Source organism: Poecilia formosa, unplaced genomic scaffold (genome assembly GCF_000485575.1).
Source record: "Poecilia formosa unplaced genomic scaffold, Poecilia_formosa-5.1.2 Scaffold185, whole genome shotgun sequence".
Taxonomy (NCBI): domain Eukaryota; kingdom Metazoa; phylum Chordata; class Actinopteri; order Cyprinodontiformes; family Poeciliidae; genus Poecilia; species Poecilia formosa.
Window position 1 is genome coordinate 32,861 of NW_006800124.1, and position 27,479 is coordinate 60,339.

The 27,479-nt window shown below is 38.7% G+C and overlaps 1 protein-coding gene and 1 pseudogene across 3 annotated transcripts in view; one reads left to right on the top strand and one right to left on the bottom strand.

Annotated features, from left to right (window-relative positions):
• Nucleotides 1-5,942, bottom strand: part of LOC103147600 (WD repeat-containing protein 78-like) — a 13,000-nt pseudogene extending 7,058 nt beyond the window's left edge.
• A 6,120-nt stretch (nucleotides 5,943-12,062) lies between these two features.
• The window catches only part of LOC103147570 (transcription factor SOX-6-like), a 147,157-nt gene continuing 131,740 nt past the window's right edge, over nucleotides 12,063-27,479 (top strand). For all 3 annotated transcript variants that reach the window (XM_007565974.2, XM_016678556.1, XM_007565975.2), the window contains exon 1: nucleotides 12,063-12,516. The gene's annotated coding sequence lies outside the window, so the exon portion shown is untranslated. The remainder of the gene's footprint in view (nucleotides 12,517-27,479) is intronic.

Below are 27,479 nucleotides of genomic sequence, written 5' to 3' on the forward strand. Positions count from 1 at the left end.
TTTAAGGTCAGTTGAAACACATCTGCATACAGGCTGACTGAGCTTACCTTTCAGGACATGCAGCCCTCTGAAGGCAGCCAGCTTAGGCTGAAAAATGTTCAGCACTATCACTCTCTCCATTATCGACACGCTTTTCATGAAAGCTTCCGACGACAGGATCTTTTCCAAGTTTGACTCAGTTTTTAACATGAACAGATCAGCGTCCGTCTCTGCTGCCGAGCTGATGCCACTGCCTGTGGAAATGACACATAAAAGGAAAATTAAAAATCATTTTTATACATAAGGCAAAAACGTGACTCAAACCGGAACCCAAAGAAATGTCAAATGAACAAGTGGCATGAATGTTCTTTATTAATATTGTTATAACAGAACAGACTTTCATCTAATTTATTTGAATTTTATATGGTAGATCAACACAGTTCATTTCTTGTGAAGGTGGAATAAAAGGAAACATTCATGTTTTTGTTTTCAAAAGTACAAGTCTGAAAGATATGGTTTATGTTTGCATAGACACAAAGAAAAAAAAGAGAACAATTTTTGACTTTTGAAACTCTGAAATATCCTTGTTTTTTCTTGAAAATTTCTGAGAATAATCCCAAAACTTCTGCGTTTTTGTCTTACAAATGTTTGACTTTTGGAGCTCAATAATTTCCCCGTGTGTTCTAGAAAAATTTGAAGATTAATCTGAAATGTTTTGGAAGTTTGTTGTTGTACAACTACGCATTTTTTTCTTTCTTTCTATAATGACAAAAATCTGCTTCATATGAGACCTATAAACTGTGGAGTGGCCACCAGGGGGTGCTAGAAGGACTTCAGAAAGTTAGAAGAACAATGAGGAAAAACATGCAAAAAAATGTATAAATATATCTTTAATTTTGAGTGTTTAATTATACATCTTTATCATAACGTTGAATCTGTTTTCAATCCAATCAGAATAAGTTAAAATTGTAAAATAATAATAAAAAACCTAACATGCAACACAGTACTATCTTTCTATATCTGATAACTGCACAGTATTTTCATGCTATAATCTTGTACAGGGTATTATTATCAGTATGATTAATCTTGTTTTTTATAGAGAAGAGATGATTTTGTTCCTTTTGCTGAAATACATAATCGTCGAAATGAAGAGAAATATTAGCTCGAGCTACATCCCTGTTTTGGTGCTGAGTGTATTCTCAAGTTTGACCTTTTGCATTGAAACAAGTGAATTTCTTCATTACATTTGGCATATTTCAGAAAAGCAAATGCCTAGGATTGGGAGCAGAGCAAGAAGTAAGCCTGATTTTCACTGAAACTCTTACCTGTTTCCCTGCTCATAGTTAGTTCTGAAATGTCTTGCTTATTCCTGGTGCTCGTGAGGTAATCCACCCGCTCAGATTCCCGGGTTTCCCTATTTTCATTCGACATAGAGAACGAATCATATATGTCCCAGGTAGTAGCGATTGTGCCTGTAAGCATGAACACAAAGCATCATTTTTTTTTTTTTTTTGTTGACCTTCCAAGTCAAACAAATCCGAAATCAGACATAAACAACACAAAACACTTTTGCGGTGTTTTGTGTCAACTCTCACCCTTGTTTACACTTTTGTTCGTGTCGGTCTGGGTGTATTTGCATTTATGCTCCCCGACAAGTGTCTGAGATGATCGCTCGAAAAAATTATCACTGCCCATTTTACTACTGCAAAACTCGGCGTAGTCGCGGTTTCTCTGTCTGCAACAGAAGAGCAAAAAGGAAAGTAAAGGAAATTTTAGCCTCATAAGTTCCACTTCAAGTTCAAGATCTCGATTCAGATGCACTCACTTCACCGCGTCTGCGTCCTCAGCATCTTCTGAGACGAGGGTGGGGGGCAGGTCCAGCAGCGAGATGGTGTCCGTCTCGCTGAGGATGATGTCGAATCCCTTATCCACAGGCTTCCGTGGGAATTCTGAAAGCAACAGGAGCACAAAACGGATTATTTCCAGAAAACTGCACGACTGCAGAAACACCAAGTTCCGTCAAATCGAGGCTAAAAACCCCACCTGTTTAGAGCTGCCTTTAATTAGTAACTAAGTGAAACACTGATTTGCATATTTCATGTTCATTTGTTTGATTATTTTGATGTTGGCGTTTGACAAAATGGCATGTCTGTCTGTTTGTTTGGACGAGCGACAGTAATACATCGTTACTGATGCATCGCTATAGACACACGATCAATATCAATATCAATAGATGATACGTTTGATACAATTTTCAGTAATTCCACTGATATCCAAATTTAAAACAGAAACACCAAATCCGACCTCATCTACTTGTCTTGAGGGGAACAACTCAAGTCAAAGAATTTACACTGGGCATTCGTTCAATATGTACAGCAAAAAAATAAAAATAAAATAAAAATTATAGCAACCACCATAAGCAGCATCAGTGCAGGGCAGAGAAAAACTATCGTCGGTTATGCTGCTTCTTGAGAGAGCACCAGATTCCGTGGGCTTGCTGGTAAATGAGCTGCCAAACCTGCAATTCACACAAACAGAAAGAGTTTAAGTATTGGAATATTTACTCTGTTAAAAAAATAAAGACCCATAGAAACACTACTTGAAAGCATGGCGTACTGAACTCCATATGCCATACATCATTTTACATAGAAACATTAGGACAGATTCAAAACCTGGGACCAAATTTGCAAAGTTGAAGTTGATCAGTCAAAAAGTCAAAAATCAATCTTTTTCAAAAGCCTCTCAGCGACCACAGCTTGATTCGAAAGAAAACCTGTGGGGTGGGATGAATAGGACACAAGACTTTCAGTTTTTGGAGAAATGCAGAGAAAGTATCCAAAAAAATGAATGTCCATAAATTTCTCTCCATGCACTCTTTGGCCGTGTGGAATGCTCTAGTAGACTTACTGGCAAAAGATGGTTGTGAAAAGTGTCAAATTATTTCATTTCACTATGGTGGACTGTTTCCCTACTGAATATTTGTATATTCCAATAAAAGACAGTGTCATTGGTACGATTAAACATTTTTTTTTGAAGGCTTTTAAAACATTTTTATCAGGTGTCCCAATAAACATGGAGTGTCCCTCCATGTTTATTGGCTTGTGTGTTTGAATGTCGCCGTACCTGGACGAAACCACATCAGTGGGTGTAGAGGACTTGAAAATCGATGATCCTTTTTTGAAGAGGACTTCCTCCAGAGACGATTTTTCACGTGTTTTGGGGTCCGGGTCGTCAACAACGGCAACCAGGGGCAGAGGAGTGACATCGCTCCCTTGAGAATCAAACACCTGGAGGCAAAGCCACACACATTTGTAAATATGTAGTTGAGTTTTGGAGCAAGGTTTTTGGGTTAATTTCAGGGGGTTCTTTTTTGTAATAATTTGAGATTTTTTTAAAGGTCATGAAAACTTTTATTCAAATAATTTGTTTTTTGTTTTCAAGGTTTTTTTGGTCTCTAATAGCCTTTATAACTACTTCTGTTTTTCAACAAGGTGCAAAAACAACCCTTAAGAAAATCTGGACCAGATTGAAATGATAGTTTCACAAAAGCGGCAATTCCTTTAGCATATAACTGCGCAATTTTCTAAGTTGAAATCATCACTCATTGGAATATGCGCCAGTTTTTCTGGCTGTTATTATTATCATCCAATTTTGGTGGCATTTTGGGAAAAGTAGTATGCTGTTCTCCTGTAACTGGAGCCCATCTGTTTATTTTAACATCCAACATGTCAACCAATTTAGCAGTGACGTGCGGTGAGGTTCATTGCTGGTGAGGCACTGACTTACGACTTATATAGACACCATGCATGTTATTGGACGTACGGAAATTTCGCGCATGCATACAACGCTGGGAGGCAAAAAGACTAATCTTTTACATGTCATCCATAGCCGTGTTAACTCAGTGAAACAATGAAATGTAGGTAATTTCGTGCTATGATCCACAGTAAAGGGAAAGAAGTATTCTCCACGCTGCACGCAGACTCATTGCCATAGCTGACAACAATGCCACTTCATGTTTTAGGATTTAACACCAAAAAAACATTCAAGAATTTTGCACACAGAACAGAACATTTAGTATGTTGTTGTAGTACGTTTTAGGCTTAATGTTTAATTAATAAATAATTGCTGTGGTAGATTAGTTACCGCTTCTACTTTATTGAATTATTTAGACATACAAACTGTAGCCCACAAAACGCACATTTCATTAAAAAATGAAACAAAAACATCTTATTGCTGTCTTTCCTTTACTTATCAATGAAATCCATGCACCGCTAATTCTGCACAAAAATATCCGTTCATCCACAGCCACGTCTATCCTCGGCATGTCTTTTCTACTCCGTTTAAGAATCATCAAACTGTCTCGAAGCAAAACTTTCAGCTCCGGTGTTGGTCTTCCTTTAGTTTTCTCCTGCTTCAATTGAAAATCCACTTTAGAAAACTGTTTGAGTGCAGAAATGTAGTCTTTCATGTTGACGTTGGAAGAGAGGAGAAAACAAATCGCTGTACTTTACTTATTTACTGAATGGCTAGCTCCATGGCTAGCTCACTGTGTCTAACTCTGCAGTTGTGGAGTCACAATATCTGGGATCATGAGCGCCTCCTGCCATGAGGCAAGAGAACTGCCTGCCACACCTCGAGTCTGTTCTCTGCCGTTTCTGATCGCTCCTCCGCACACAAAACACGATACACACACAGTTGTTGACAAAAAAAAAACTGTACATTATATACATAAGCTAAATTATGGAAAATCAGTCCATATATTAAATGTTTTTTAGCCATTTCATTGCCGGCGTACAGACAGGACGAACTTGGTCCCATAGAATAGCAGCCAGAGGTTGCGCAATTCCAGGTGAGGCTCAGCTCGCTGCTGCCTCACTGGCTTCGCTTCTGAGCATTTGAATGGGAAAATGCGAAAATCCAGAGATTTTGAAGAAAAAATAATCAGAATTGGTTAAGCTAAGTAAAAAAATAGGTACTTTATAGTACAAATCACAGGGTGAAAATAGCAATATAAATCATTTTATTACTATTCTTCCATGATAACAGGTGAGGCTCACCTGCCTACCCTGACCGCACGTCACTGCAATTTAGAGATGCTATTTATCATCATTCATCATCTCAAACCAGTTACTATTCTCCTTCAACCTCTGACACCGACAACACATTTTGCACACAAGTCTTTGGATATTCTCTTTCTTGAATCAGTCTCTGATGTAGCATGACTGAACAGCCACGAGAGAAAAACATTTGTATTGGCATAACTATCTTGACAGAAAACAGTGACATTTACTAGAATGAATAATAAAAATGTAAAGAGAAAAGTTAGGTTTGTGTACCCGAATTCCTTTGGTGCTAGTTTGAGGACTGGGATATTTCTGCTGGAATAGAAAACCTGAAGATCTCCTTCGTCGCCTTAGCTGCTCTTTGGATCTATTTATTCCAGATGAGCTAAAGAAAGCCAAAGGAACACAATTTACTTTAAGACAGGACTTGGTTAGCCAATCTAATTAGCTCATGGCTCTTTCATTAGCTAACCTAATTAGCAACCCTTAGTTTTGGTATCTTCAGCGAGAACAATACAGTTATGCAACAATAGTAGTATAGTAAATGTTTTTCAAACTTACGAACTAGGCAGTAGAGATTGCCTTCTCTCTCCTTCCTTCATTGTTGGTTTATTACTGCCAGCAACATCTTTCCCGAACGTTGAAGCCCTCCTCATATTCCAGCTTTTTCTCTGGACTACGTTTGGCCGACTTTCGTTCAAAGTTTTAAACACTTCTAAAGATGTTTAAATGTGGGGTGAATCAGTTTGAACTGAATCAAATCTTGTATAATCTTCAGACTCCATAGCAACTGCAGAATTCTCGTTAATGACAGTTAATGTCAGTTAATGACAATTAACTGTCATTAACTGAAAATTAATTGTCTTTTACTTGTTAATTAACAAGTAAAAGAAAAAGAAAAAAAACTACGAATACTAGACCAACCACAAATAACAACAATAACGTGCTCTAACATTCATTTGTATTTCTAAAAGCCCACTTTCCAGACGCAGTCTGGTCCCATCCCACAGCCTGTATTCATGTTTACGGTGTCCATGACTGACTAAATCTTCTCTCTTCTCACCCTTTACTGGGCAAGACGATAGAGCTGCTGTTTACAGTCTTCATCGTATTTCTTTTGATGGTAAATTCCCGCACGTTTTGGACTGGTTTTGACTCAAACATAATATGTGGTGTAGCTGTCCTGTTTTGGGTGCTCAAATTTCCCACAGAAGCAAATGCACCTCTTTGAAGAAGTCTACAACTGCGTTAGGCTGATGAGTTTCACCTGAGGACGTGATGTTCAAAAGAAGGACACCGTGGAAACTGGAGAGCACTTGGGCAAATGTTAAAGGACATAAGGAAAATTATTCTCTAAATGTTATGTTACAACCTTGTCAAGAAAAAGTTAAAAAAAAAGAAAATTGATAGTTTTGGATGGATTATTAATATTGAGATAAGTGAAATAGGAATAAATCATTATTTAATTAGTCCTGTGGTGAGTATTCCTGATACTCCACCTTGGTTAAGTGGAAAAGCTGATGTTGATTTAAGCTTATTGGAAAAAGGCAGACAAATAGAAAAAAAGAGGTGGAAAGGTATATAAAGAAAGAATATGCTGAGTATTTACAAGTATATACAGAAGCTTCTAAATTGTTAAATGATAAAATTGGAATAGCATTTATAATTCTGGACTTAAATATTATGAAAAATAAAAGAGTAACAGATAAATTGACAGTTTACACGGGTGAGCTAATGGCTATTTTAATGGCTCTAGAATGGCGTGAGGAAATGAGAAAGAAGGAAATATTGATTTGTTCAGATTCAAAACAGAATTCAGAAACAAGACAAGATATCATATTGGATATTAATCAATCAATTTTTAGAATTAAAAAATATGGATCCCGGGTTAAGTTAATGTGGATTCCTGCTCATATTGGAATACTAGGAAATGAGTTGGCAGATAAATTTGCTAAGAGTGCAGCAAATTTGAGGTTAATATCAAAATAAGCAAAAATGAGGTCAAAAGTTTAAGTAAAATATATATTAAAAAGAAATGGAAGGAACTATGGGACAGAGAAGAAAAGGCACGATTTTATTATAGCACTCAAAAAAAGTAGGGGGAATGTAGGGAAGGTAATAGGAATAAAAAAGAAGAGGTTGTTATATCCAGATTAAGGTTTGGGCATACGGGGCTAAATAGTACTTTGAAAATAATTAATAAACATAGTACAGGTTTGTGTAGTTATTGTGGAGAGTCAGAAACAGTGCAGCATATTTTTCTAGAATGTAATAAGTATAGTCGGGAAATAGAGGTGTTAATCAGAGAGTTAAATAGAAATAAAAATAAATTGGATATTAAAAATTCTTTCTGCACAACTCACACACACTCTTCTTCAGACTCTGAAGCTGTGTGTGCCGAGTCAGGTTTGATTGCAGAGAAACTGCTATTCTTCTTTTCTAACTTCAAATCGATACTAAACTCTAGAGGAGGTGCAAAACATCTACACCGAATAATACTTTGAAAATTATTTTGGTGGACGCATCAAGACTGCGAAAAATTGACGTATTTTAAGGTCGATGCAAAAATCGCAAAAGAAACGGCTCAACGGCGCCACCTAGCGACATTCAAAAGACCCTTTCCTATTACCTTACTTCATCATAGAGACATGAAATTTGGTACACATGTAGAGCTCCCCAAGATGCTCAGATTTTACAATTAATGTCAGTGCAAATATGATAGGAAGTCGGCCATTTTGGATTGAAAGTCCGATTTTTGCCATTTTTTTTTGCCATTTACAGCTTCCTAGGGATTTACATTGATTGGCTTCAAACTTAGTCAGTTGGTTCATAAGGCATGCCCGATTAAAAGTTATCAAAATGGTGAGTTTTCATGTATGCTGAAGGGGTGATACCAGGGCTCAAAGTTCACATACTTGCCATGAAATTCAAAACTGTTATATCTCCCACACAAAAAGTCAGAGAGGCACCAAACTTTCAGTGATTGATCATCTTTGGGTCCTCTACAAGACTTAATGGTCAGATTTTGACATCACTTAAGCCACGCCCCCTCAGAACAGGAAGTGTCATGTTTTACAGAGAATGGTCGCTATCTGAACCTGTTGACCTAATCAACATGAAACTGTGTCCACAGACAGAAGAAATGTTGGTGTGTAGTGGATTCCAACCCCATTTGGTTTGGTTGCAGCAGGTGGGCGTGGCGGCGTGGCAAAGTGACCTGTAATGCCGATGCCATTCGTTTGGCTCTGAATTCCACAATTTTGAGTCCAACTGCACCAAACTCACTAGGATGGATCCTTATCCAACCCCGAACAGGAATTCAGTGCAATAGTTGGTGGGCGTGGCCTGGGGTCTCAACAGCACCCCCTAGCATATTTTAAATGATCAGCCCCAAGTCATGCTTTAACCTTTAATTATGAAACTTGGTACACATGTGTATCTTGTCAGGATGTACAAAAAAAGTCTCTTGGAGCCATGGTCCAAACCCAACAGGAAGTCGGCCATTTTGGATCAAAGCCGCCATTTCCTCCGTTTTATAGACGTCGCATCTGATCGAACTCCTACAGCTTTTGAGATACAGACTTCAAACTCAGTCAGCAGAGAATTGAGACATTAAAGGTCAAAAGTTATCACAGGAATTTTTGTATGTCAAAGCATGTGGGCGTGGCTAAGTCCCAAACTTTGACTATTCGCCATGAAACAAAGATGCGATAACTTCCACATAGAAGGTCAGAGCTGAATAAGACTTCTTATGTCTAACTACTGACCAACCCTCATCACATTGTCATGGTCAGATGATGACATCACCTTAGCCCCGCCCACTTCCGACAGGAACTCACCTGTTTTTTCTACTGTATGTCTTACTTTTACTGTGTTATTCATATGGAATTAATTCTCTCCCAACTAACATAAAATGACCTGATGATGAACTCTGTCAATGCTGGCTGAGCTGTGGGGGCGTGGCCAAATGGCAGAACCATATGCACATGATTGTCTCTAAATAAAACACGCACCTTCCGATTGGTAAAAAACTGGATACCTTTGTTACCGCTAAAGAGCCTGACAGCATTGAATTGTAATTTGACTCCACTGCGCCCCCTAGGTCATTCTATCAGCTATATCTCCTCGTGACATTGGCCGATCTGCACCAGATTTTTGGTGAGGCGTCAGGGAGCGATGCCAAACTCATCAGTGCATATGGCCTGGCGGACGCATGCTTCAACTGCGCAAGAGCGTATGCGGTGGCGGGCGGGCGGCGGTGCTGGTTCCTCCGCAGTGGCCATAGGCCGGAGCGGCACTTGGCTGCGAGGGCCACTCGAGGCTGCTTGCAGCTTTAATTCATATTATTATAAGTTGGGCCAGGTGTCAGAAGATGTAAGTAAGTCTCTGTGAGAGGGGGTACTTGAGAAAAAAAGCAAAGACTCACTGATTGAATTGTTGGTTGATAGCCAGCATATATTTGAATTTGTGCAACAAACATTGAAAGAAAAAAACTATATAAAACCTGAATGATCATTCAGTTAGAGTATCATTCAATAAATCGATAGAAATCCAAGTGCTCACATCAAAACATCAAATCTAAATAAATTGTACTAAATATTTTAATACAGACTGATGGTTGACATTGATCATTTATAAGTTTTAGTAATGGAACCTTCAACAACTACAGGTGTACTATATTTTGTTAGTGAACACACTTCAGCATGTAAGATAATGGATGGAGTAAAAGAATCATTAGGGCCAAGAAACATACAGCGTATAAGTCAGAGACAAAAGCTGTAGATAATTTTAAAGGTAACAAAACAATTTGCCACGTTGGAGTGTGGTTGTGCAGTGTAAAAAAACTTTCAACTTTAGGGAAAACTGAAAGATAAATATAAGCAGTATGCTTACTTAGGCCTGTTTAGTCCCTGTCACATATTCTTAAGAAATAAATGTACATATGAGGAACTTTTACTGAAATGTATCACATTAGCAAATGTTACAAAAAAATCTACAAGTGTCAAATGTACTTAAACCAGCCTTTACTATTTTGGAGAAAGCATGAAGCACTGTGTTGATTCAACAACAAGAAAAAGACTGAACCAAAGTTGCATTCACAATGATGCGAGGACAAATTCTGGAAAGGCAGTGATGTTAGAGTTTGTCTCTCACTTTAACTACAGAAAGCTAAAAGTTAAATTGGAGTAGCCTCACCTAGGTCTGTTTACTACCTGTCACATATTCTTAAGAAACACATGTACAAATGAGGAACATTTACTGAAATGTATCACCCTAGCAAGTGTTCCAGAAAAGTATCTATAAGAGTCCAGATCAGAAGGGTGTTGAAATGAAGTGTACAACAATTGCCTAAAATTTTGCCCACTGTTCAGTTTTTATTTCATTTATTTATTTATTTTTAAAGGAATCTTAAGTCACTAGAAGTAACTTTTATGTCTCAGTTTATTTTTTGTAGTTTCCCCACATGTGACTACAGTGATTACCTGGTCGAAGCTGCAGAGCTCAATCTGGATTGTAAAATTTTGACAGAATGAAATGGATATGATTTTATAAACCATTCAGTAAAAGTGCAGGTTTTTCCACTCACTACATTTGTATTGTTTTGTCTTCAACTGTCATGCACATTATTTAACATGGTTGAACATGACAAAATGATCAGATTCGTGGATTAGTGATGTCTTGTTGAGCTTCTTTTGACTTGTTTTTATGTCTCAACCCTTGTGCATGCGAGGACTGAGGCAAACATAGAGGCCCATGGAAAATGATACAGGTTTTACGTGTGTGGGGTCGGTTGGACCCCATTTCGACATACAAGGGTTAATAGGACAAACAGAGGACAGACATAACATTTTTCCCCTATCTGTGCAGGCTAAGCAGATGTAATTATAATAGCGACAAGGCCAAAGCTAACGTCAAACGTGCTAGCAAGTTTAGCTTCTTAACTTTGAAATAACAAACGGTTTACACACCACCTTGTTGTAATCTTAAATCATTTCTTGTTTTCTTTTACTATTTCAGATATTTGTGATGCTTTAATCATAAACAAATTATTAGTTTAGCTTCTTTTTAACATGGGTTGACGAATTAGGTAAGCTAAATGAGCTCAGCACTTGAAATTTCACAAATTCACTTCAGTGCGTTCATTTGAGCTGTCAAGCTTAATAAGTACATTTTCTGCCGCATGTATACTGATTAAAATCAGTATACCGCATGCAAAGTAACTGTTGAAGATGTGATGTTTTATCCCTGCACGACTAAAACCTGGCGAAAGGTGGCGCCAGAGTAAATCTAATAGCTAAGGAGCAGCTGGCGCTCGTGCCGCTGACAGGACGCTCAAACTTCATTTCAGCAGCTCGAGAAGTTAATCTGAGCTTTGTTCCAGCGCTTAAAACGTATTTCTGGTCGATTTTCATGTCACCAACCTATCTTCAATATATGCTTCTTCTTTTTTTGAGACAGACTGAAAAACAAGTGTCCAAACATAATCGGGATGATGAGTTTTTATTACTTATGTTATTTTTTGTGGACTAAACTGAATCCCGATTTGGATTTTTAAAACTGTTCTGTTCTTATTGTAAGTGATCACTGATGAGCCAGTTTACGACATCAATTACTCCGTAAATTTCACAGGCGGAATATAATGGCGTATTTTTTAAAAAAATATTTTTTATTCTTGAGAAAATAATAATGATAATAATAATAAAATATATTATTTTGTGAGCTTTAAGGCAAAATGATGGACATACATAGGGCTTGTTACACGGAGCCACACGCTGAATCTCTAAAAGAAGAAGAAATGTAAAGAAATAATAATAGAGCGGTCTAGGCGGGAGAAAACCACCGACTCCCACTGTTGTCTGCAGTTGCAGGTAAATGTCTTGGAAGACCGTGAAACTAACGGGCAGGTCTGGATGAAGTGAGAGAAAGGGTGTGAGAAAGGAAGGGAGCGAGAAAGTGGGAGGGAGAGGAGGGGTTATCCTGCCGCTGCCTCTTTGCCCGACAGTGCCCTGCACTCTCACTGAAGCCGCCACATAGTGCCGGACGGGAAATAACCCGATGAATACTCTTCTTTATTTTTTATTATTTTTTTAAATTACTATTATTATTATTATTATTATTGACACTGTGTAAATTAAAAACCTGGCAGCTCCCGGGGCGGGGCGTCACTCCTGACAGCGACGCAGAAACTCTCCTTGACACCGCACTCTTCTTCTCTTCTCTCCTCCTCGGCGCAGCGCAAACGGAGGGAGTTTACACCAAAAGTCCAGAGATGGTGACTTTACTCCCGGGATCAGAAGGCAGCCCGAACTGAACTCCCCGCTACTTGCTTCTTCTCCTGCCCGCCGGTTCGTCATCATCATCATCATCATCATCTTCAACCCAAGCTGACGAGTCCTCCGAAGTTTTGTTTTTGTTTCTTCTCTCTCTTTCGCGAGAGTGTGCGCGGCGCATGTGGAAGAAGAAGTGAGTCCAGGTAAGAGAGGCGTCCTGTCCGGTCCTGTCCCTTTGCTCAGAACCGCCGCTGCTCGGTTTTGTTTTAGAAAAGAAAAGAATAATAAGAAAAAATAAATAAATACAGCGATGACAGCTGCAAATTCAGGGCGCATCGCGCTGCTTAAAATCCGCAGAGGTTGTTTTCAACAATTCCCTGCACAAAAATAAGAAAAAAATATGTGGGGGAGAAAAAAAGCAAAGCGACTCAGAAGTTTCACTTTAGACACGAGACCGCAGTTTTTATCAGCTTACTTCAACTCCTAAAACTTTTCTGCCAGGAATTCGTCGTAAAAGAAAAGGTCTCATGATTAACAGTTTTAAAACGCGTTCTCCTTTTTTAAATAATAACATTAGTATTAAAAACAGAAGGCTGTTCATTTGCGTGACTTTTCATTCCAGTCTGCGAACTGTTAAACAGAAACAATCGTATAATAAAAGCAGGATCCAAACCGCACAGATATGAGCAGAAACCAACCGAACAGCAGCCCGAATTAAAGGTTGGCAGCTGGAGAGTTCATTTTCAACCTTAACTACGACTGCAAACACCAACAAACCCTTTAGTTTTTTTTTATTTTATTGTATGTATTTTAATTTTTTATTTTTGCTTGTTATTTATTAGGAGCAGAAATAAATGCGCTGCAGTGCTGTCTAAATGCCATCACAACATTTGTTGCAGGGGGGGAAAAAAAGATTTCATCTGCTGTGACTTATTGTCATTATTATTATTATTATTATTATTATTATTACAAAAATAACTAAAGATCAGATTGCGTTAATTTAGTTTTTAGGACTTCTTCTGTAGGCACAAGCTCAGACTGATTCTAGTGACTTTGGGCACAAACCTCTCAAGATACATTAAAAATCAGACGTCACACCATATATAACAACAGCTTATTTGAACATTTTAGAAACTAATTCAATTTCTAAAAAAAATATTTATAGCTTGTTTGGGGAAAAAACACAAAAAGAACGGTTTATGAAGAAATAAAATCTGACATCTGTGAAACTGACAGTGAAATTCAGCTTGTATGAATTTAAGCAAGAGTGTGTGTTTGTACTTATTTATTGCAGTATGTCATGTATACGTCTTCTTATCCTTGCTTTATAAAAACTTTCTAAATCATCTGGAATACACAGAGAGAAACAAAACGAAGGCTTCCATCTTGCGGGAGGTCACGCAGGTTTGACCCTGCGCGTTTTTTATCGTCTCTCGGTTAAATTTTTTTTCAGTTTTAACTCTTGAGGTGATAAGAAAGAAAAACAAACAAAAACAAAAAAAACACACACACACACACACAAAAAACCCCACAATGGGTGTTCACGGCTGAAATCCGACAGTTTGAACTTGAGCGTCTAATCCCATGATCGTCCGGCTTTCAGCCCGGTTCCCGTGAGGAGGACAAAGAGGAGGAGGAGGAGGAAGAGGCTTTGGCCCCTGGAGTTCACTGTAAGGATGACGGGACAGGACAGTGTGGGGGCGAGGGGGGTACGGGAGGACAAGGCGCACGGCGTGGTGGTGGAAAATGCTCGATAAAGGCACTTGGAGGGTGTTCCCCGTGTTCGGAGGCGCTACACCTCCGAGATAAGCCTCTGGCCGCCCGCAGATAAGAAGCTTTCAGAGTAACAGAGCGAAAGAGAGAGAAGGAGCAAGAGAGAGGGAGCTCATGCATGAAAGACAACAATGAGTTTTTTAAAAAAACAAAAAACCCAAAACGCAGGTCCGGACAGCCGTGTCACTGACTCCTCATCCTGGCGGTTTTAATCACTTGTGGAAGTTGGGTGAGAATGCTCCATTTCCCAGGATTTACCCGCTGAATGCTTCCAGCTCATCCTTTCTTTTCTTTTCATTTCGTGCGCATCAAACCGCCCTCTACCCCCCCTTTTTTTTCTCTTCTTCTTTTCAGACTTGTAATTGCCCCCCCCACTCCTCACCACCTCCTCCTCCCTACTGCTGCCCTGTTCAGGCCTGCCCCCCTCGCTGTCGCAGTAAATCACCATTCCCAACAAGTTGTTTAATTGTTTGGACTCTGGTAGAACAATTTATAGACACCCACCCTCCTCCACCCTCCCACTGAGTCCACCCTCCTGCCCCCTCCACCCTCCAGCATGCACACCTCTGTTGTAAGTGAGAGTGTCTGTGAAAAACAATCTGGCCCGCTCTCCTATGGCATTTTGTTTGCAGCAGGTGCTGCAGGCTGAACTTCCCTCATAAGGTAAAGTGGCATTAGAGCGTCCAAATGGCAGACTTATATATAGGCTGCCGATTCAGCACATTGTTCCGAGGGGGGAGACCTGCTGCCCCCCCCACCCACCACCACCCCCATCTGCCCCTTTACTGCCTCCAGTGCCACCACCACTCTTCTTCCTCTTCTGTGGGAAGCAACAAGTGATCAGGCCTGTGTGGTCCATTGAAAGGCTGTTGAACATACGTCAGGGGCCTCCAGCTGGGGGGCCTCTGCAGCTCCTCCAGAGCGCCTTTGCAGGAGTTCAACACGAAACGATCCAGAACTGAGTCGTGAGCTGAGCCTGACTTTAGAAAAGGATTATGAGGGGCGGTTGTCCAGGGCAGCAAGTATTTGGGGGGCAACCCAAAATAATTTGTGTGTGTGTTTACAAACATTGAACCTCATGTTAAAGTCATGGGATCTTTTTTTAATTTATTTCAATAATTTTTTAAAATGAATTTAAAATGCCATTTTATTAATAAGCTATACTCAAATATTTGAAAATAATCTTTTTTTAACTAATATATAGGCATTTCAAACTAACCGTCCACTAATTTGTACCTACAGTTGTCTAAGGCCGACCTAATCATCTGTACTCTGCATGAGTAAAAGATTTTTTTTTTTTTCTGAGATAGGGCAGAAAAACTGGCTCCTGCCGGAGGCCCTTATTTTCCTGAATCCAGTGCTGTTTGGGACCTTGTACATAACTGCGTATTAAGATATTTTGTGGTATTCTTGTGATAGCGATGATGATAACTATTTTTTTACTTCTTCTTAAGGAGAACAGCAATCATAGACACTCAAATACTAATAATATGTTTCTTTAGGATAGGGGTGTCACCCAAAGAAGTGATTTGTGTCACTATTAAACTGCACACAGTCACTGAATTTAATCATATTTTTTAAATTTAATGATATGTATTGATGCTTTCACTGAGCAAACAGTGGAGAAAATTGTAAAAAATAACAATGCAGACAGTTTTGGGGGGATTTGAAGATTATTCATTTGAATTTATTGCGAAAGCAGTACATGAAAATGATCTAAGAAATTTATCATAAGTAATGAGCGATATGATAAACGTGATGATAAAAGGTGATGACCAGATCCGTCCTCCAAGCAGGATTTCTTTATCTATAAATAGGAGATTTTTAAATATGATTTACAAAAAAGTTCACTGATGTACAAATTTATTTATTTATTATGACATAATAATAAGAATCTCGTTCAATTGTGTCAATTGATAAATAACAACTGATTGTATCAAATCAAATATTACTCAAAAGTTCATTTATTCCAGAAACGTTTATCGCTAATTGAAGCACATTATATAGATTAACTCAAGATAGATGGATGTCTGAAAGATTCTATCATTATTAATTATGACGATTTTCTATTTACAGTCAATGAAAACATGACTTTTAAAATCAGAATATTACATCAACCAATTAAAAGAAACAATTTTTATACACAGAAGTATGATCTTAATAAAAAGTATGTTTAATACCTCCTGAAGGGCCGGTTTTAAAGGGAACGTCTAACTAATTGAATGTGACTGCAGATATATTTCATATTGAAGAACCAAAATCAACTTTATTTCTTTTTTTAAGGCTTCAGGGTTAAAACTTTTGAGTTTATACAACTCAATATGAGTCTAAATAACTTATTTTCTATATTTCTAAATGATATCTCATTTTCAAAGATACGTCACTTTCAGTCTAAACATAAATGAATTATAAAAAAATGTCTTCCTGCGTCACCAGAGGGATGCATCCAGAAAGTTTCCACAAGGGGATTTGAATGGGACTTGTGAAGCTCAATAAGTTATCAAATGCCCAAATGCGGATTAAAAAAACAAAACAAAACATTTTGAAGAGATTTTAAATGACTGATTTGTTATTTTCAAATGTTTCTAAGATCTTAAAGATTTACTTAGTGTCCGTTTGGTATTAAAATCCTTTCAAACTGTGCGTCTCAGTTGAAGATAACATCTCAGTCTGTGGGCCTTCATTTCACCACCAAGTCATTTCAAAAAACAACTGTCTGATTTCACACTGCATTTTCAGATTCATGATCTCCCTTTGTGACAGCCTTGAGCCATCTTTAAATCGGCCAGAAATGTTCAGGAACGGGATTCATTTGCTCTGGCGTGAAAAAACAAAACCTACAAAAAAGTGTTTTTTTTTTTTCTGAACGGATTTCATCTGGCCGGAATGATTCGTTGGAACGCAGAGCGGCTCTCGGGTTGCGGTCAGGGAGAAAGAGCAAGAGACCGCCCTGCATCCCTCCTCCGCCCCCCGTATCAACCCGATGGAGACGGTACCTGACTCGATGAGTCGTTTTTGTCGTTTTATTTCTCCTCCCTCCATCCAGACGCACCGTGTTGCAGGTTTAAGCGTTTCCAGATGTTTTTTTCTTCCTTTTTTTTTTTTTTTTGCCGAAGATGTCATTCAGCTTCATCGCTTTAAGCCTGTGGCCCCGATCCGGAGAGCCTTAATTATTTGTTGTCGGGGCTCTTTGAGAGAGACACCGGGCCCCTCACTCCCCGTGACAAACACCCCACCCCTCTCTGAAATTGGACATGTGTTGTACAAACACAAATTAAACATTTAGCCCTAAGTATTTCTTCCCCGGGATCCTAAGTGCATATTAGTCAACCTATACTTATCTCCGGCCCCAACGGCACACCCAAATTGCAGTGCTGCTGCTGAAGAAGAAGAAGAGAAAGAAGAAGAAGAAGGCTTGGGGGGCCCCCGGAGAACGAGCGCTCGGAGCGTGCTGGCGGATACCCCCATCAGTTTGTTTGTTTTTTTTCCAACCACAAAAGCCGTCGTAGGTGTGTGTGAGGACTTTCACGTCTTTTGTGTTTTCTTCGTTGACGGAGGAACGCGTGACATCCCTCTGCGCGGACACACTGCTCCGTGTCCCGCAGCTGCACTCACAGCTCTGAGAAAGGGTTCCTTATTTTCCTTCCAGGGTGGAGGGAAAAAAAGAGACACATTTAGGCCCCAAAACCCCTCTCTTCCTCCACACTTCTTCTCTTATTTTAGTGTGTTTATTTCTGCAGCACCTGCCTCCTTCCCACTGTCCGAGTCCAAAGAATGAAACGCTTTGGAGTTCCTCGCTTGTCTCACACTTGTTCGTTCGTCTTTCACCTTTGACCTTCCTCACTCTCTTCCTTGGGTAAAGGAGTGTTTGTGTGTGTGCGTGCATGTGTGTGTGCAGTAAATGCATTGTTGACATCGGCTAACAGCAAAATTTGAGAACCGCGAGTAAAATCGGCAGGCTTTCACGCCATCCATGCAAAATTTAAAGCGAACAGGATCTCCTGAAACATTTTGATTAATCTTATAAAAAACAACAAAAAAAAACAAACAACCAAAACAGAGATATATTATATATCTGATATTAATATCTATATTGGTCCAGATATTGAAAAAAAAAAATTCTATATCAGACATCGTTGATGACGATGTGGTCGATCTAGTCAGTTCTAATTCTATGCTTTGTGCTCTGAGTGACGTCATGCTTTATTATTTATGACTTTTATGTTTAGAATTCCTAATTGCACTTTCTGAACCATTTGAAAGAAGCTTTGTTGCAGTTTATTTTTGACATGTTTGACCAAACTTTTTTTTAAGTTTCAGTTTCTTTTAATATTTATTTTTCATTGGCTGTTCTACTCCTAACTGCACTGACTGAACAAATGAAAGTTGTTTCTACATGTTTGACTGAGCTTGTGAAGCTCTTAGTGTACTTAAGTCTGTTGAACTTAAATACAGCACACAGTCAAATATCAAATAAATGTGCCATCCAGTGCATTTATGTCCATGTTTTTAAAAAAAAAAAAATGTTTTGTCAGTTCAGCTGTTTTTCTGTATCAGATCAATATTGGCCGATACTGAACCTCAAATATCTGTATCAATATAGGAATTAAAAAAAAAATTGATCAGTGCATTCCTACTGTATATAGAATTTACTATTATTTTGCTGTTGCGGCGTTTGCAGAAATGTAGAATTAACAATTTAGTTGGACTTTTTAAGAGGAGAATATTGAGTAAGACAAAAATAACAGGCAGGGGCGTACACAGACATTTTGGGGGCCAGGTGCTCATGTGGAATGAAAGGGCACCTTGTTTGGCACATGGCTGATGTAGTTGTATGAAATATAACAAAGCAACAGCACAGAATTTAAATAATTGTCTAGACTTCTGCTTGTAGATGATGTAATATGACGGACATTATTCTTTGAGAGTTAAGATTATTGAGATTAACTACAAACCCTTGAGAAATGAGAAAAACAATGTTGAGGAAAATTACAACTTGTAAAAAAAATGTTTCCATTGCAGTTTTGCTAAATAAACCAATTTTGATACAACTAAAACAAACACCTCATCCAATTTCAAAATTGCTTTGTTTCCATTAATCAAATGTATTTTTGAAATGTTAAATTGTGCCATCATTTGGTCAATGGAAACACAGCTACTGTGGGAAAAACAAACAAAAAAAAAGATTTCAGAAGGGCACTGTTTTTGTCCACAGGAAAAAGGAGCGAGTGATCTAGTAGCTCCTAGTGTCTGTGTCCATCCCTGCTAACAGGCTAATATTAGCAGCTTGATTAGTCAGGCTATCATGCTGTTCTCTGCTTGCTATCTGCAGTTTCAAAACACAGTTGCCGTCACAGAAACGATAACAGGAGCCCTTTTACTTTTCACACCATGATCGGTCGCGTTTTTCAGAAGCTGGAATGTTTCTAAACTGCCAAATTTGTTTTTCTTCTAACGGAGGGGAAGATGAGAGAAATAGAAGAGGCTGACCACCTGTGGAATCAAAGATAATATAGGTGTCTGCAGTGTTACCATTTGGCTGAAGGTGGAAAAAAGATAACACAACATTCTCTAGTATTCCATGAAATTGGGCTTGATTTTGTTTCCAGATTCAGCTTCAGAAGTAAAATAATCTCCACATAAATAGTCGGTTTGTTTCATATCTGCTAAATTTTCTGCTGAAAATGGCTAAAGGTGTTTAAGAACCAGAGCGCCGCAGCGTTGGACTGGACTCCATCTGTGCATTTTAAGATAAGAGGAAAATGAAAAGTAGTTCAAATCTGCATTTATCACAAACCCATTCGTTTTATTTTCTAATTTTGAAATAATCTGGAATCATTTGTTTGCAATGCCGGTTTTGTGCTCCATTAGATTTTCACTTGGCACAAAAAAGATCCTGCAGCTCGGAGCGGAAAAACTCCTCTTGCTCTGCACCGACGCAACCAGAGATCCAGGTTGGTTTCTTCTGTTTGGTGCCGGAGAAACTAACCCAATAACTGAAGTAGCAGGACAAAAAAGTTACGTAAGCTTAAGGCAGTTCTGAGAGATAAATTTCTCTAATTTGCTTTAAGCGTCTTTAGACAAAGATACAATTTTTTGCAAAAAACAAAGAAGGGATCTGTGTTTGTGCTAAATATTTTAAATAATTTCTTTCTGTAATGGAAGTGAAAATGCAATGGAGAAACAATGGATGACATTTCTAAACGTTGATAAGTTTCTCATATAGCACTTAAAACAGTGGAAATATAATTTAGCTAATTTTCTCTATTATTTTGTTATTTTTGAAGAAAAAAAGCCATTTATGGCAGACATAAATGTATTAAAAAAATAATATTTACTAAACAGATTTTAAAAATGCAATCAGTTTCTCTCAATGATAACGAATAATGAGATTTCTATCTGTGTGAATAGTTAATTTTATCATAATTTCACCTCTTTTTTTTTTCACCAAACGCTCATGAAATGGTTTGGAAAAAAAGAATCAGATTCTTCTTTAATTCTCAAATGTTGTATTCAGAAGCGATTACCTTGATAAGTTCCTACTCATCACTGCTTACACATGCAAATCTGATTTATTACTTCTTTGCTTTATTTAATCTAAAAGAGCAGAATTCTGGCTCTGGTGTGTGTCCTTTACTCCCATGCAGGGCCGGATCTGGAAGAATAAGGGCCCCTGGGCTGAAGCCAGTTTTGGTGCCCTATCACAGAGGACATTTCTTTTTTTATTATTTTTTCCAAATTATCACATTAGCAGGTATGAACTGATGGATGGTTGGTGTAAGGTTTATTCCACTTTAGTAAAATTCCACTTTGATTGCCTAGCAGGTCTGGTTCGTTTGGGGAGGTGTGAACTCGTGATCTAACGCTGGTCCACCTACAAACCTAGCTCTTGATTCTGTTGTAGTGAACTCTGGCACGATTCAAATGCATATTTCAGTGCCAAGCAAACTGAAGACCGCTCCAAAAGCAGAAAGCTAACTATAGTGCAGGAAATTCTGGGTAAATACAACCAAAACAAACACGCATGTTTACTGCTAGCGGAAGAAATTGCTTTTGGGCTTTTGCCAAAGAACAAGAAATCAACAAAATTTAAAATTGATTCCATGACTTCAATATAAAGTGCAGTGTTTGTAAAACATGCAAAAATATTAAAACAGTTTTTTAGGGTCCCCCAAAACTTGGCGCCCTAAGTTACAGCCCATTTTTTGGTTATTTTTGTTACATAAAATCCTAGAACTGATGAAGTGTTTGATTCTATCATTGAAAAAGATTGTATCTAATGTGTACAAGAATTTATAATCTTCAGCAGAGGCAAATACCAGGACTAAACATGAACGATGGAGTCCTGGAAAAAAAAAAAAAAAAAAGTCTGTCACTTCCCGAATATTAACGTAATAAATTGCAGGCCTAAAGTGCTGTGGTTAGCCTGTTTGACTCGAGTCAATCACGGGGTTGACTCTTTAATTTATTTCTTTATTTTAATTTCTACCAAGAGTAGAAAGTGACCAGGTGACTGACACAACTGGTCCAGGGAACCTTTCGTTGTCAATCAGCAGTCGTGGACTGCAAACGCAGCAGCGGCGGTGACGAATTCTTAAGCGACTGCGCTCCTCCTGGTGATTTTAAAGAAATACAAGGACATTTTTAAAAAGAAAAATCCACTTTCTTCTTGTACTTGCAGAATCACCTTAAAATCATTCAGACGGTTGTAATTTAAGCTCTAAACTCAATTAGGTATTGCTGTTTCACAACCAACCAGCAGCTAAACAGACATTAGCATGAAAGCTAACAGCATTAGCGTTAAAGATGGACAAAACCACTGCTTGTTTTAGTCTGAAATATCATGTGACTCATGTGTGTATTGTCTAATTCACTCAGTGAACGTAACTTTGTGCTTACAAGGAACATTGTTTGGGATGGGAAAAAAAAACAAGATTATCCCCAATTACCTGGAGAAAAATTATGATTTTTGTTGAAGATATTTTTCAAAATGTATCAGAAATAATTTCAACTGTTAGAAATGACTCCACAGCCACAACAACAGCTCTTAAATTACATAATGTGTCTTGTCAATATTGAAAAGTGGGCGTCGTTAGCAAACATCTCGCGGATAATGTGGCGTTGTTAAAAAAACAAACGGGTGGGGTTCGATAGAGAAGAGAATATGGATACCTGAAAGTTCTCACAATTGACTAAAAGTGTTGAAGATACACCAGCTCTCTTTTCTTAGTCTGCCAGGCTGCTTTCATCTGTATTGTCACGACATATCAGCCCCACCCTCGTGGCACGCCCTGAAGGTTAAAACAAACAATAGAAATTATTTGCTCTAGCTCTCAATGAGCACTTTATAAGTTGATCTGAAGTGATGATATCTGTGAATCGGATACTGCAGCAGTCGTTGAGTTTAAAGTCTGAAGGGAAACTTGATGTTTAAGGTCATTTGTCCAAAGATGGAAATCTCAAGATGTAGTGAAACCATTCTTTTGAACAGAAAGAATTTCTGTCCTGCTGAGCTTTTCTGGAATCATTTGGATGGAGCAAACGCTGTGCTTTAGCTGGGTCAATACAGGAAAACATTGTGGATTGGGAAAAAGCCCCACTCCTTGAGGCAATCTTCCACTTATTTAGTTTACTTAAAAATTTTAAGCATAAAGCCTCAGTCAATTTAAACTTTAAGATTTCAACATTTAATGTTTAAGTTTTAGTAACGTTTTTTTAAATCAGTTTTCATTTTTATTTAAAACAAAATTAGGGCTATCAGAGTCAACGGGGCTAAGTAGAAATATATATACCATATTTCAGATTTGCATTTGTAAAATAAATAAATAAATAAATAAACCTGATAATTTTTACTTAAAATTGCAATAAAATAAATTTTTTGGTTGTAATATGAAAAAATGTAAAAAAATAAAATAAATAAATAAATAAAAAAATCCAAGAAAACCTTTTAAAAGCATCCAGAGACATTTGGTATAAAATCACATAGTAGGATGATAGAAAGCAGAAATTACGAAAACTTTAAAGTGTCCTGAGCTAGAACAAAGCCTCAATATAAGTTTTTATTTATTTATTTTTTGCAAAGCCACATTGCTCCAAAACTCAATATGTCATTTCCTGTTGTCTAAAAAACTCTGCATGCTGAAAACCTTCAACCTTCTGCTCACCCTCACTGCATCAGAACAGGGATTTCTTTCTTTCTTTTTTTTTTTTTTTTTTTCCAGTGAAGCAGTTCCATAGCGAGATCAGAACTGGCTCCATGATGCTGTTTACTGATTGCTGGAATGAACTTAAAAAAACATACTTATTTAAAGAAGATAAAATTTATTGTAAATAGTTTTTATAAACAATATTTACTTTCTCCTCCCAGAAATCAACAATAATACAGCAAGTATTTAGCTCTGCACAAAAGTCTTAGGTCATCCCTCATTTATTTTTTCTGTTTAGTTTCCCGGAAGCTAATTGTTCTTATATCCTTGTAAACGTCTGATCTGACTAAAAGGATGAGCCGGTGTCATGTCTTTCTATTAAACCACTTAGCAAAAAGCATTTCAAAATGTAATCTATAGATGTTTTGGTACGAGCAGTTTACCACACGTCAACAAACTGCTTCCTCTTCTTCTTTAGGCTGTTTGATTAATTAAATAGTACTCTATCAACAGCAAGGCAATTTGTAATTGTTCTGTAACTTTGCTTGAATGAAGACGCATCTTGCAGGTTTAAAGTTTAAATGCAAACCAGCCATAAATGACCCAGATGGGTCACAGGGGTGTCAGAAGAAGTCTGGCTAACTAAGTCTTGACAGTGGTTCGGCGTAGTAGGGCGTGGTCGCTCCGAAACGATCCTGTGGTGAAGTGGAGACGGCCAGGGATGATACGGCCCCCGCCTGCCGAGCAGAAGCCCGGATACAATTGGTCGACGGCCAGCTTGTCCTGCGCGGGGCGTCGCCATGGCTTCTTGGCTGTAAAGCGGCATCTAATCGATGTCATCGTCGTGTAATCGATGTCATCGTCGTGATCGGTGGCGAGGGAGAAGAGACAGATGTGGAGGAAATAAAAGCAAAGTGGGCCCAGAATAGAAACGTAGCATTAGTGTGATGCTAGGAGAGCCGCACATCCGATTTGTGCCGTGTGTCCTGAGATGCTGCTAACAGAACACACACCTCACACCCCCCACCATCCCGGTCTCTGCTTACTTTGCATGTGGCAGAGCGGCCATGTTTGTCAATCCGTGATGAGAGGTGGGCCACTGGCTCAAGTGTCCATCTGACTGGATTCGGACCTTAGGTTTCGGCCTTCTGACATTTACCCTGCAGCGTCTCGCTGACAAGAATACACTTGGGTGGGAGCGTTTCACATAGTCTCACGCGAGTCGTGAACTGTAGTTATTGTGATTTTTGCTGCTTTGGTCTAAAACTTTATTGATCCCAAAGGGAAATTAAATGTAACTCATATTATTCAAGAGTCTTCGTCCCTTCAGCCATCGGGCTGAAGGGACGAAGAATCCCCTGCAGTGGTCTCTGTTTCCGCCTCTGACTGAAGACTGTTGTATGAAAGTCTCATGAAGACGATGTTCAAAACTTCTTAAAATAAATAGCGCATCATTGTGAAATAAGAGAAAATATTCATCACAGGTAAATACATTTGAATTCAGCTTGCCGTTACTCTGACGCCCCTAAATGAAATCCTGGACAACCTAATTAATAAACAGTGTCCACCTGTGTGCAGTTTAGGCATTGTCCACACATAACTGGATACCTGGGACAAAGGAAACATTTTTGGTTTTATATGCATTTTGGCTAAAAACGATTATGAAAACTCCAACCAAAGATGTTTGCGTGTACATGGGAAAAGGGAGATTTATGACCCTATCCATTACAGTCTGTGACAAATAATGAGCCAATGTATCCATCGTCTTACTCGACATTTTATCAACTTTATTTTCGAACGCTGTATTTTAAAGGATCTCAGTTAAACAGGAAGTTAAACGGTTGTTTTGAAGCAATCAGATTGGCTGGCAGAGGTTTTAGCTTTGCGCAACACTGCCCCCTACGTGTTTGGAATGTTTAAAACAACGCTCAGGGGCGTATTTGTTCTGGTTCGTGTGAATGAAAACTTTTCTGAAACTGATCTTGTGTGTATTATATCTATCTATCTATCTATCTATATATATATATATATTTTTTAAATAGCATTGGGGGAACTTAATAGTTTTTGTAAAGTTCTGGCTATGTGAAATCCAGCTGTTTTGAGAAAATCCCAGAGGAAACAAGAACAGTGTGGAAAAAATACACTATTACTGTCCTCACCTTAAAACATAACGGTGGCAACATATGATGAGGGGTTGTTTGTCTTCAGCAGGTCAGAGTTGACGGAAGATGAAAGGAGATAAAAGCAGAACAATCCTGGAGGAAAATCTGCTGCAGCCGTAGGTGTGATGGAACCATTTAGAAGCTTTTACTGTATGTTTTAAAATGACCTAGTCAAAGTCAAGAACCATATATCCAGTTAACTAGGAGCTAGACTGCAGAGTTAATCCTGCTTATCTGAGGATGCTAAATATAAAAGCACGACATACCTTCTCAGCTTTTTATTTGTAAAAATATAATTTTGGAGTTTACAGCCACCTGGTGTTGGTCTGTGACACAGAACCTTGATAAAATCCCTCCGGCTCTGCGGCCATGACGCGACAAAAAGTGTGAGTGCTTTTGCGAGGCTCCGAATTAAGCAGAAAAACAGTTACGTTGTTGAGTCTACAATGGTTTAACGTTGGAAACGAGCAGTCGGGTCGGTCCCTCGACGGTTCTTTAAGAGGTAATTCATCCGTCTCAGCTTACAGCTGGTGCGTAGCCAAATAAAATGGCCCTCTGCCACCGTGTTCGAAGTCCGTGGTTCCTGCCGATGCGGGAAAGGGGGGAGAAAAAAAAAAAACTGCCGCCTCAGCACGCCGCTCGGTCTCGATCTCAAGAAGCTCATACCGGGTCTCCCCTGTTCAGTAAGGGGAACATATTTAGACCGGTCTGTGATGTCAATTGTTATTCCTGGAGGCCCGCTATAGGAAAAAAAATCTCACTTACCTTTGTAAAGCACTTTGGTGAAAAGGAGCTTATTCCATAAAGACGCTATTGTGATTGCTGCTAAGTGTGTGTGTGTATGCATGCATACATGTGTGTACGTGTACCGGTGTGTTTAGGTGTCGCTGCTCCAACCTCCCTCCCTTGAGGACTTCACATGTGCTTTCTTTACATCTCAAGTCACAATGGTTTCCGTACTGTTTGTTCTCGCGGCGTCTTGAAGAGGTGGCTTTTTGTGGCTGGAATTCATGAATGACGGCCGCGATTGTAGTCACAATGAACGATTACACATTTTTGTGGCGTGCCAATCTGTGTTTTTTTTAATGTTTTTTTTTACATATTTTCTTTGGAGCAGTGAAACTCCACAACTTGCTGGAGGACAAGGCGAGACGTTAACCGGCGAAGAGAGAGGGATTCGTGTTTTCTTAATGTTTTTTTTATTTGTAGCGAGGGAAAGGGAAAAATCATGTCAATTTTAATCATTTGAAAATTCTAGAAACATATTAAAGACTTTTCTCACATGCCTACCTGCAGTTTGTTGTCTTCTAACCAGCATAATTTTAAAGGGAATGTCTTATTTGCTTAGTGAATGAATTCTTCTTTGAATATCTATTAAAATCTCTGGAAACATAGTCACAAAATAATAATAGAAAAAGGTCACTGCCAGCCAAACATGCTGAGGGGCTCAATTTTGATTTCAAATCGGTACATTTTTCTCGGATTTTCATTTTATTTAGTTGTGAATTTTCTGGCTTCACTATAAAGGATTGCATCAAACTCAACGTCGCAGCGTACTGAAATATGAACGTCAAAAAAGGGTTAGGGACGCAGAGTGATGAGGAGGAATTAGAAATGGCAGCAGCATTTAACATAGAAAAAGTCATGTTTAGACATTGGGGCTGAAAGACAAGTAAAAAAAAATCTTAAATAAAACAAGTGATATTTATCAGCGGTGTACATGTTTTTTTTTTCTTTTCCAGTTGTCCTTTTTAAATCATTCGTGCTGACCACCTTCTTCATCTCAACAAGTCTCCCCTCGTGTTCGGCCTCTCCGTGTTTCACCGAGCAGCAGATTTGTGCCCCGTCCTCTAAATCATTTCCCTCTCTCGCAAATTGCTCCCCGCTGGAATATTGGCCTGACAGCCGTTTTTTTTTTTTCCTCCTTCCCTCGGCTTCCCCCAGTGGACTCATTTACATTTATGCACGCAGCAATTAATTACAGGCTGGTGCTGGCCTTGTAAATTAAAGAATGGGACGTGGAGGGGAGGTGCGGAGGGGAGCGAGGTCGCCCCTTATTAATTTTCCCCCGACAGTTCAAGCCTT